This window comes from Podarcis muralis, chromosome 8 (genome assembly GCF_964188315.1).
Source record: "Podarcis muralis chromosome 8, rPodMur119.hap1.1, whole genome shotgun sequence".
In the NCBI taxonomy this organism is placed as follows: Eukaryota; Metazoa; Chordata; class Lepidosauria; order Squamata; family Lacertidae; genus Podarcis; species Podarcis muralis.
In genome coordinates, this window is record NC_135662.1 from 36,447,513 (window position 1) to 36,458,609 (window position 11,097).

The window sequence follows — 11,097 nt, forward strand, 5'->3', positions numbered from 1 at the left end:
GGAGGTATATAACAAGCCCTTGGGTACTATGGAAGCCTCTAGTATTAAAATCCATCACATCAAAATGGAGACTTTGGAACTGTAGTGGGCAGAAGATTCTGTTCTAGGAATGCCAAATATTAACCCATAAATCATTGCTGAGCTTTCAAAAGATCCCAGGCAGAGACAGGATGTTACAGCCCCCAACCCCTCAATCCATTCTTCCATTCATCATTTCGCCTACTCTCTTCTAGTATTGACTGTAGCAATCAGAACTTTGGTTTTGCCCCACAGTGTGCAAAGGAGGAAGTGAGCAAAGGATGACTGAGCAGTAGGAGGGGAGGCAAAGCAGATGCATGTAACTTTCTATGGGTAATCTGCAGATTATGTTAGGCAACTATTTCCTGTTAATATTGAGTCCAGGATGGATGCTAGTAGCTGACATGATTAGCTGTATGGACAGCTAGAGAAACAGACCGTTTTGGCAGTTGTTCTCAGGTTCATATAATAGAATCTAGAAGAGAAATTGGTTTTGTTTTTTCTCTTAAAGTATTCTAGGTACACTTGATTAGTGTGTTCATATAATTTAACATGACTTCCCAAAATATTCTACTATGCCTGCTTGTAAGAGGTGCATAATAAATTCAACTAGTCTCTCATTCTACTGAATAGCTCAGTCCAGAGCACGAGACTCTTCATCCTGGGGTTGTGGGTTTGAGCCCTATGTTGGGCAAAATAATCCTGCACTGCATGAGGTTGGAATAGATGACCCCCATAGTTCCTTCCAACTCTACAATTCTATGATTGTTATTCTCTGCTCACTCCAGAGTCACAAGGATAGAGAGGATGAGAGAACCTATGTTGCTTTGGGTTCAAGAAAAGGCAGACTAAAAATATATAATGACAAAGGTCTCAAAGTTTTGAGAAAACTACTGTGGGTATACTTCACTAACACTATTTAAGAGTCCACACTAGGCCTCACAATATATGCTACCCTATATAATGGGAATGTGGAACAAATTTGAGTCCCATATTATTCCCATCACCCATTTGATCCCAAGGGGAATACTGAAAGATCACTTAACATAGATTAGCTACGATTTTCCATTAAAAACAACAATATAAGTTATTTTTAAAAATTAGTTAACGCTGTTGTTAAATAAAAAGGTAAACTACTGATTTTAAATCAATTTTATTTATTACTAATATTAAAAACATGGAGAAAGGGAACTAATCTATATTTATATAAAATTCAGTATTTTAAAGTCACAGCTGCAAATTGTGGTGGTTCATAATATAGTCTTACAATGCAATCCTATACATGCCTACTCAGAAGCCCCACAATGTGACTCACTCCCAGGTAAAAGTGTATAGGACTGCATTTGCAGCAAGCAGTGTCAAAACAATGTTTGAATTACTGCTTTTAACAAAGTATACACAAAAAGTATTTTTTTCAGGATAAGCTACATACCAACACAGAGTTAAGCACACCTAAGCCTATTGATTTCAGTGGTCATTAGAAACTTAATGCCGGATGCATATATAAGTAACATGTTACGTGCAGTGAGGTGCATGAATGCATACTCACCTTTATTGCTACTGATGGCCTTTTCACAGTAGCAGTATGAACTGGTTCCTCAAGTTATTTCTCCTGAAAGTGAGTTGACTGTGGTTTCACCAAGCATGGGTGTTCCCCATTCACTGACAGTACACTTTCAAGCTACAAAGCCTGCCACCCACTGCCCAGACAGGTACTGCTTCCAAGGCCCATGCCCCAGCTCTACCTCTGCTGCATTCCAGTCTTCTTTCTTTCAAATGCACCATTTTCAAATGGTTCTCCCCAGACTACATTTTCATCACCCAGTCCTACTCATCTATGGCAACAATTTATGGTCCCTGTCACTGCATATGAATCATGCATGTAAGTGCACACACAAAAACATTCCTACAAGGTCATGGACAGAAAAAAACAGCACTTACATTTTAGTGTATAATTGTATATTGCTTAGAATAAGTATCATAAATACACATTGATCACCACTTCTCTTTTAGTGGAGCCTTTATTGTGGCCAAGGTTTTGCTTGTAAGGCCTTCTTGGTGTTTAGGTTGATTGTTTTCATGCTGGCAAAAAGGAATAATGGAGAAGTGATAATGGGAAGATAAAATATACCAGGAAAGCATGCATACCAGTCCAGAAAAAAGGCATTCCCCACCTGAAGACTGAATGGTGAAGCAAGAACACGTCTTATTTCAGTGACATTCAAAGATTTCATATTAGCCAGATCCTTAGTGAAACGTTCTCTAAGTATACAGAAGCGTCTTTGGAGTAGATGCATCAAGCTGTTCCAGTATTTGACCTGCTGGTGTGGACATCAGACAGCTGATGGAACACAACTTCACTATGAGGGAGCAGACACATGTGCTGCTAAGCTGGATTCATGCCAGGTGTGAAAACAGTGTCAGCTTTTCAAAAATTGTACATGCGATCACTGCCTCCTCTGTGTACACATCAACAAACTACAATTTGGATTTAAACGAGGAAACAAAGTTTGTCAGTCATACTGCAATTAATTGGTTCATGGCAGATTCAAGAACATAGATAATGTCTACAGGATCCTACTCTTGGAAGAAAGATTCCTCCTCCTAATACATAGAAGCTGATCCGTCTATTCACTAAGTGACAAGTAATTCAACATGGCATCTATGTACTGTCATGGTTTTCACATATTACATGACATGTCAATGATGTATTTGTAGCTTCTAGGAAGGCAACAGAATGCAAAGAGTTGTTCAAGCAAAATACAGGTTGAACCCAGTCAAATACAAAGCTAATATATTCCACAGTGTTGTCAAATCAATCCTTCAGCGAAACAAGCCAAGAAATCCATGTGGAAAATCAAGTCTTCAAAATGTTCACAGCTTTAAACAGTTTGAAATTTAATGCATAAAAGTTTACACGATAAAACATGTTAGTATTCAAGATATCACAAGACTCTTTGTTGGTTTTGCTGCAGCAGACATGGCTATCCCTCTGGAAACTCTTATATATTTACTATTTTACTGAGCAGGGGCTCCCTTTTATTAACATACATACATCTATATATGTGTATATCTGAAGATGCATGGTACACAGATTGAAATGCCAAGCCCAGTTCTATTGCATTGGCCTTAGACTGGACTTCCGTTGGAAGGAAGTTCTTCTAAGTGTTTATAACAAATATATTTACCGTATTTTTCCATGTATAAGACTAGGTTTTTTTACCAAAAAATTAGGTTTAAAATTGGGGCTCGTCTTATACACAGGTAGTGCTGAAGGGTGTTTTCTTAATTTGGAGTCCCCCCAAATAGGGGGTGTCTTATACACAGAAAAATACGGTATATACATAACTGAGAGCCTTTGCCATGGCAAGAAACAAGTACAAAAGTACATAGCTTTTGCTATCATTCATCATAAAAATCACAACTATTATTTTAATGTAAAATTATAAAAGACTTGTCCACACTAATTTGAAACAATCATTATGCATTAATAATGGCAGCAAAGAAGTAACTGAATGCAAAACAAAATAGGAGGCTAATTCTTATTAGGATACTTTTGTTTAGCTAACAATCTCTGCTTCTATAGAGAATTCTGTGACATGCAGAATGGTTACACTGACTAGAAACTATTCCTGAGGTGATTCAGCAAGAAAAAAAATCCAATAAGAAGTTAAGATTCTGTTCCCAGGATTGTCCCAGAGAACATTATGGAGAAAAATGATTTCTAATGGTATACGCTTGCACTAGCACTTCAAAAAGCTACTAAATGAACAGAATGTTATGTCAGAAAAAGCCCAGGGAACCTACAATTTGATTTTTTAAGAATAATTTTAGAATAATTGCTTTAAATTGAGTCGTTATCTTCCTCTCTTGCATATTAGTTGTCAGATTTTTAACAATTTTTTAAAAAAAATCTTATACCAGCAAAAATGACTATGAGGTACTAACCTAAAGGGATAAGGGACTATGGCACTGTGGCAAGGATGGGACCAAGTGAAAGGGAGAGAACCTGAAAAGGCATCATGCTCCAGTGCAGGACGTTTCCAGGTGGATTAGTTAACTTGTGCTGTGTGCGTGTGTGAGATATATATATATATATAGTGTGTGTGTGTCTCAGGAAGTGTAAACTTGAGTAAAAGAAGAAGTTAGCTGGAACTGGATTGAGGTCTAGGGTAGTGTTGTGACAAGCAAACTTCCTGAAATGAGAAGATGTGACCAAGTTCAAAAGATCCAAAGTGAATCACTCAAACACATTGCAAAATCTGCTGCAAGAAATGCTTTTGCAACTGCTCAAAATAATCTTGTGCATGAGATTTGCAAAGTCTGCCTGCATATATACAGTACAAATATGAAACTATGCCAAAAACAATTCCTTAAAAAAATACAGTAGTTATCATTTAGAATATATGAAGTAGGTCAAAGCACAGGGAAAGAAGAGGAAAGTTATAATAAGTTAGCTAAATAAAATTGCCTATTCTTGAAAAACAGGTTCTCATCGGGAAGAGTTTCGGGGAAACATTAGTAAGGACTGTTGATGACAGATAATAAAATATGTGCTTAATGGCATACTGGTAAGAAGAGGAAAAGGGTTTCATAACCTGCAAGAGAGAAGAAAAGAAAAATGTGCAAGAACAAGCTGGATCCTGCTCCATTATGTCTGAAACACATCCTCGTCAGCCTAAACCCTTTGGTCCAGACTGTAAGAACACCATCCTCCCCACTTCCACATTAGGGTGCCAAGCCCATTTTCCTCTGGTTAGTAACCTCTTCCTTTCCTTACTTCACAAACACCTCTTAACTTCCGCTCTCCAATGTGCCCCTCCCCAACCCACAATGATCTTCCCACCAAGCTGCACTCATTCCCCCCCCCACCCCAGTTTTGGGTGCGCTCCTAGATCCCCACACCCCCTTTCCGGAATTTTGCTTCCTTCCCAACTCTTCTTTAGAAGCCACCGATCATATCCAGGGCTCGAGACTGAACAGCCTTGGTTTTTTGGGGGGGGGCATCTTGCGCGCCCCGTTTCCACTCCTCCCTCCCTCCCTCCCTCTCTCGCACACACCTATCGCCGAGTCCTCCTTCCTCCTCCCGGGATTCCATTTCCTCCGCCCCTTGTTCCACTCCGTTTCTTACGTCACAGTCTCAGGGTTTTCCTTTTCCCTGACGGCACTTTCGCCCGCCGCGCCGATTGGCTGTGAACCGGAGCCAATGGGAAAAGACACCCCCCCCCCTCAGAGAAATATATTCTCTGAGCTGGGTTGGCGAGGCGCGGGCAGGTTCCCCGGTCCCAAGGGAGGGCGGGGGGGGGGGTCAGCTCGAGAAGTGGGCGGGGAAAAGAGAGAGAGAGACACAGAGAGAGAGAGAGGGGGGGAGGGGAAATCTCAAGCACCAGGTGGCTCCGGGCTAATCCCGTAAATTCGCGAAGAGGTCCTCCTGCCGATTTAAAAGGGCAGGCGCAAGAGCGGCTTGCAGGGGAGAAGAGGCAGCGAGTGTTCCCTGAGGCGGGAAAAGGCGAAGTCGCCTTATTTCAGAGCATCCCTCCGCCACACACACACTTCCCAGCCACCCCACAGAGCAACCCTCCTCCTCTTCTCCGCGCGCGAACGAGACCGTCGTGCGCCCCGCCCCCCATGCCTCACAGCAGCAGAGTTTCCCCGCGCAACAGTATCCCACGCAGGAAGCAGAAAACGCCGCCTCAGCCAGGGAGTCGCTCCCCCCCCCCCCGCCCTCCACACACAACAAAAGCCGCCGTCCTCCACAACCCTTCCGGGCGACCCGGGCAGGAAACCTCACAAGGAAACGGAGACCCCACCCACCCGCTGCAAGTCCGCCCTCCGCCTGCTTCCTCCTCCTCCTCCTCCTCCCCGGAGCGGGACGGTGGAGAGTCCCTCGCGCCTCGCCGGCGGTTCCCTCAGCAGGGCGCCCACAGGAAATGGGAGAAGCCGCCGCCGCCGCCGCGCTGGCAGCCCTTCCGCGCTTCCCGCAGGAAACGCCGCCGAGCTGCTCACAAAAGAGCGCCGGCCTCGGTACCTCGCGCGCCTGCGGGCCATTTTCGGCCGCGATCCTGAAGCACGTTTGTATTCAGAAAGCAACCGCGCCGGGCTCAGGATAGCGGCAGAGTCGTGACTCTGCAAAGGCATCGCTTTCTCTGCAGCTTTGAGAAATGGCTCGTGTTTTCCCTCCTCTTCCCGCTTTGCAAAGGAGGAAAGAGGGTGCCCAGGCAGAAACGTTTGTCTAAACTAGCAACGTGGCCTGAAGTGTAATTTAGAATAACAAAAAAACCTGGCATTGATCAGATCTATGCAGAGTTTAATCTCGCACAATCTTTTCTTCTCTCGAGTAAGTTGCTCTAGAAGCACCAGGCCCCAAAAGCAGGGGTGACGGGACTAAACAGAAGATGTTGCTGGGTTCCAAGTCCCATCACCCGTCACAAAGCCGAGAGGCACGAATGATGGGAGTTGGAGTCCATCACCGTCTGGAGTACCACAAAGGAAAGGTAATGCAGACCCTCCAAGTGTCTCTATTTTCCAGGGATGTTCCTGATTTAGAGAAGCTGTCCCGGTTTCTGATTTGAGCTCAGAAATGTCCTACTTTTCGTTAGGATGTCACTATTTTCATTGGAGAAATGTTGGAGGGTATGGTATTATCCAACTGTCAAGCCGTCTGAAGGCAATCCTGTATAGGGAAGGTTTTTAAAAAGTTTTATTATGTTTTTATATATGTTCAAAGCTGCCCAGAGTGGCTGGGGCAACCCAGTATGAGGTATAAATAGTAAAATTATCATTATGGAATGGGACATCCCTTTTCTCATCAGAGAAATGTTTGAGGGTATGGTAATGTTTCTTGACCCTTTGCATTGAATAAAAGTAGGGGGGAAATGAGAAGTCACTGTGAAATTAGATTACAGTATTCTGCCTTAAATTAAGAGACTGCAAAGATTAGGGATACTGTACATGTGGAATATTAAAAAGGTAAAGGTACCCCTGCCCGTACGGGCCAGTCTTGACAGACTCTAGGGTTGTGTGCCCATCTCACTCAAGAGGCCGGGGGCCAGCGCTGTCCGGAGACACTTCCGGGTCACGTGGCCAGCATGACATCGCTGCTCTGGCGAGCCAGAGCCGCACACGGAAACGCCGTTTACCTTCCCGCTAGTAAGCGGTCCCTATTTATCTACTTGCACTTTGACGTGCTTTCGAACTGCTAGGTTGGCAGGTGCTGGGACCGAACAACGGGAGCGCACCCCGCTGCAGGGATTCGAACCGCCGACCTTTCGATCGGCAAGCCCTAGGCGCTGAGGCTTTTACCCACAGCGCCACCCACTGTCCCATATGTGGAATATTATTGATGGGCAATTGTCTGGTTTATGCTGCACATTAAATATGACTTAATAAAAAATAAGTAACTCAGATCTAGACTGAGTCTTTTGTACTTAAAAATGGAAGAACAGGTGGGAGGGTGCAAAATGTAATGTCAGCAGTACCCATGGCAGCTGTTGCTGTTAACTGCAGGTTGTGTGTGAGTGGTACTGTCTACAGCAAGGAAAGAAATATTCAGATAGCTTAGCTGGTTAGACCATGGTGATGATAATGCCAAGGTTTCGGGTTCAATCCCTATATGGGACAGCTGCATATTCCTGCATATATGATCCTCAGGGTCCGTTCCAACTCTACAATTCTATGATTCTATGAACAAAAGAGCCCACTGGATCAGGCCAATGGCCCATCTAGTCCAGCATCCTATCAGATGTCTGTGGAAAATATGCAAGTATTCTAAACTAAATACTATCACAGCATCGATTTGTACAACAGCATTATTATACTGGCAGTTTTATTTTCAGTTTCTTTCCTAATTATCCTTATCATGGAATGTGCTGTTTTCACGAGTGCTGTGCCCTGGGTTACCTAGCACTTCACACTAGTGTTCTGTGGCCTGTTGGGCCTAACACATCTTTTCTCACAACTGAAGCCCAAACAGAGGCATTTGCACTGTTAGTTCAATAGTTATAAAATCCATGTGCATTGAAGGTCGCCAAAGCCTGAGCTTAAGGTTCTCTCTGCAGTTCTCCTAAAACAAAAGTATTGGTTGGGAGGTACCTTATTTTGAAACTAAATTGTACCAGATAACTCCTACTATTGATGTCCCTCCACAGTTCTCACATGTGATGGTGTCAGGCACACAAGTAATTATCACTGGCTGCATATAGAATCCTTTATTTCAGAGGCACAATGCAAATGAAGAGCCCACTAAGTGTGAGCAAGGAGCAGAATTTCAAAAACAAGGGACGTAGACATGTAAGTAGTAATGGGCAACCGTCCTTTGACTCAGTTTAGAACTGCACTTGGTAAACGAAGCTATTACAAAAATCAAGAAAGAACTTCTTCCGTTACTTCCAGGTCGCCACGGTGCGCAACCCGAAAGCGCTCAACCTGAAGCATATTTAACCCGAGGTATGACTATAGTTCTAAACATATTTCAGGAATATTAAAGCATTTGCTTTATGTGGCTGTGGATAAGTTGAGAAAAAGGTATGTGAGTAGCTTCCTAGTATTGCAGTTGTCTACCAAAGTTTACAACGCCAGTCATGCCAAACAGAACATTTGAAATGTTTTAGTGCTTAAAAAAAAAATCAAGATGCATTTATGATTATTTTTTTAAAAAATCTAATGTAAAACTTCATTAGTCTTTTCACCTATGTAAGGAAGGGCTGAGGTCCTTGAATGTTGTATAAAAGGGCACATTTAGTTTCTAAAGTGAGCATTCTTATCTATAAGAAAAGGTGATTTATTTAATTACACACCCCTTGACAGAACTACAGCCCTACTTAGTGGGTCAATTTCACCCTCTCTAGTCAGCACTGTCTACAGTGAGGTTTTTGTAGCAACAGTCTTTTAACTCAAGCCAATTCTACAGTAGGAAAAACTTTTCAGCTGCTAATGCAAGCAGGGAATAAGCCTCTGGCTCAGATCCTCCTTTACTGTAGCCTGAGTAGGGTAATATACTGTAATTGGTTTTCCACATTTGCCAAGAGTCTGTTTCCTCTTATCATCCACAATATTTAACACAGGGCTTGTAATAGGTCCAAAAATAATAAAATCAGTCCCAAGAATAGAAGTGATAGATCCATAACATGCTGCTTTTTGTCATGGTCTTGGCTTTGTTAAGAGTCTGTTAGTAGTTTTTATTACCAAATGATGTGGTTTCTTTCATGCGCAGCAAACCTAGTAAAGACATTTCATCAGCTACTTACATAGTACTGACATGGATTATTTACAGACTGAGACTTCAGTGGCACAATAAAACAAAATTAGTATGGTATACTATTAACAAAGTTACGATGTAGTTAGAAAAGAAACTCTGCACCTCGACCAGTGAAAAAGGAGCAGTACAAGAACATATGTATATAAGCCTCCTCTTGGGAGAGATCACCAATATGTGGAGTTAATTACATTTGTGTGTATGTAAGAATAGTTATACAATTCTTTTTGCTGCAAAAAATGTACTTCCCCTATATTTGTAGTACGGTTTTAATATTTTGTAGTTTTAAAACTGCATAGCTTGTCTCATATTGAGGCAGATAGAAGATAAAGGTATTTTAACAAGTACAGATGACAAAATATGTAACTACAAATGCTTATACTGCAACTCTAAACCTGCTTATGTGGGAGTAAGCCTGACTGAAATTAGTGGAAATTATTGAGTAGACATGCACTAGATTCTGCTGTTATTTAGAAAGAGTACATTACGTTGAAGGGACGTGGGTGGCGCTGTGGGTTAAACCACAGAGCCTAGGACTTGCCGATCAGAAGGCCAGCAGTTCGAATCCCCGCGACGGGGTGAGCTCCCGTTCCTCAGTCCCTGCTCCTGCCAACCTAGCAGTTCGAAAGCACGTCAAAGTACAAGTAGATAAATAGGTACCGCTCTGGCAGGAAGGTAAACGGCGTTTCCGTGCGCTGCTCTGGTTCGCCAGAAGCGGCTTAGTCACATTGGCCACATGACCCGGAAGCTGTACGCCGGCTCCCTCGGCCAGTAAAGCGAGATGAGTGCCGCAACCCCAGAGTCGGTCACGACTGGACCTAATGGTCAGGGGTCCCTTTACCTTTTACATTACATTGAACTCTAAAGTTAGTCTAAAGGCAGGGACTGGGAACTTATCGGCCTCCATGTTGTTGGATTCTAATTCTATCAGCCAGCCAGCATGACAAATGGTCAAGGATGATGGGAGTTGTAGTCAAACAACAGTGGAAGGCCACAGATTTTCCAACCCTGTCATAAAATGCATACAAACTGTATGTAAATGGAAACTCTGGAATACACTTACACCTAAGAAAAATGTATCTCACTGCTGGGGTCTCTTCCTACAAAGCTTCAGCCATGGAGTTTTCTAGTGGCCATCTGATCTACTGTACCCACTTCTATGCAAATATAAACTGCTTTTATATTTAAGTTCCATTCAGTAACATGGAGCAGATTGACTTGGTGCTTGTAATCACTATCTTAATGTGGCAATGGCCAACTATGTGTATGGCAGATCTCATAAGTAGTGTCATATCAAAGTTCTTTCATCCAACCATATTTGCAGCACCTACAGTTTCATAATGCTAAAGCAACACCTCTAATATATGTGATGTATTGATTTGACAGGAGAATTAACAATACCTGTTGAGAAACAATAGTTTGAAGTACAAAAGTCTATTAGGTGCTTAGTACCAAATCTGCAATAGGTAGGCTATGAACCAGCTCAAGCAAGGTAGAATATGTACCGTATTTTTCTGTGTATAAGAAAATGTTTCTTCCGAAGTTTTTTCATAAAAAATTGGGAGTCATACACTGGAGCATTTTCTCTGAATTTGGCATGTTCATTATCCCACACACTTCATTCAATTCAGTCAAAGGGTGGTGGCGAGCAAATGGAGGATGCAGAAACGTTTTTTTGGTAGCCTCTGAAGTGCTCTGGAGTGCATGAAGCTGCTTTCTAAAGCAACAAATCAGGGTCTAAACAGTCTCTTGTGGTTGATGTAAGTGTAAGAGAGGGTTGTAGCTATCCAACACCAGACACTTTTCAATGAAACCAATTATCTGGA

The 11,097-nt window shown here is 42.6% G+C and overlaps 1 long non-coding RNA gene across 2 annotated transcripts; it reads right to left on the reverse strand.

The window, feature by feature from the left end:
• Positions 1-1,155: 1,155 nt before the first annotated feature.
• Positions 1,156-6,219, reverse strand: LOC144328701 (uncharacterized). Of its 2 annotated transcripts, none has more exons than XR_013393922.1 (2): positions 5,833-6,219; positions 1,156-4,616 (listed from the first exon to the last, which is right to left on the reverse strand). It is a non-coding gene; the product is annotated as an uncharacterized LOC144328701 (long non-coding RNA). The 2 variants fall into 2 exon arrangements; XR_013393921.1 differs by lacking the exon at positions 5,833-6,219 and adding an exon at positions 5,079-5,803.
• Positions 6,220-11,097: the final 4,878 nt, after the last annotated feature.